An 827-nucleotide genomic window follows, 5' to 3' on the forward strand; every position below is an offset into this window, starting at 1 on the left:
TTTTAAAAGGTATTTTATTTTTTTATTTTATTTTTATATATTTTTAATTTTTACCATTTTTATAGATTATATTATTTTTTTTTTATATTTTATATTTTATAAAAAAAAATATATATATATATATATTAATATATATTTTTATTTTATTTTTATATATATAATTTAAACTATATTATATATTATTTTTTTACATACCTAAAAATCTTTTCTCTAAAAATATTAAAATCTTAATATTTTATATTATTTCTATAATTTTAAATTTATCTATTTCTTTATATTTTATACCCTCTTATCATTTTTATATATTTTTTTTTTATGTCTTTCTTTAAAATTATATTTTATATCTATATTTTAAAATTATACTTTTCTATTTATATATATCATTTTATTATCTCTATTATAATTATATATATTATTTTTATCATCTACGTTATATTTTTATATCCCCTTTTTATTATTATAATTTTATTTTATATATAAATTATTCTATTTCCCCCTTTGATATTTTGGGGTTTTCCCCTTATTTATTTATATTTATTTTTTTTATTTTTGTTAATTTTTCCCCTTTATTTTTCTCTCTTTTCTTATTATTTATTTTTTATTTTTTTATTATTATTAATTTTCTTATTATTCGTCCTCTCTCTCCTCCCCCACACCCTTTCTATATCTCTATTTTTCCCCCCCCCCCTTATTTAATATCTTTATCTATATAAAATTTTATTTTTTTTTATTTATATTTTTTTATATATATTTATTTATTTATCCCTCCATATATTTTTAATTTTTTCCCCCCATATAATGTATATAGTATCCCAATAATATGCATA

Source organism: Penaeus monodon, chromosome 25 (genome assembly GCF_015228065.2).
Source record: "Penaeus monodon isolate SGIC_2016 chromosome 25, NSTDA_Pmon_1, whole genome shotgun sequence".
Taxonomy (NCBI): Eukaryota; Metazoa; Arthropoda; class Malacostraca; order Decapoda; family Penaeidae; genus Penaeus; species Penaeus monodon.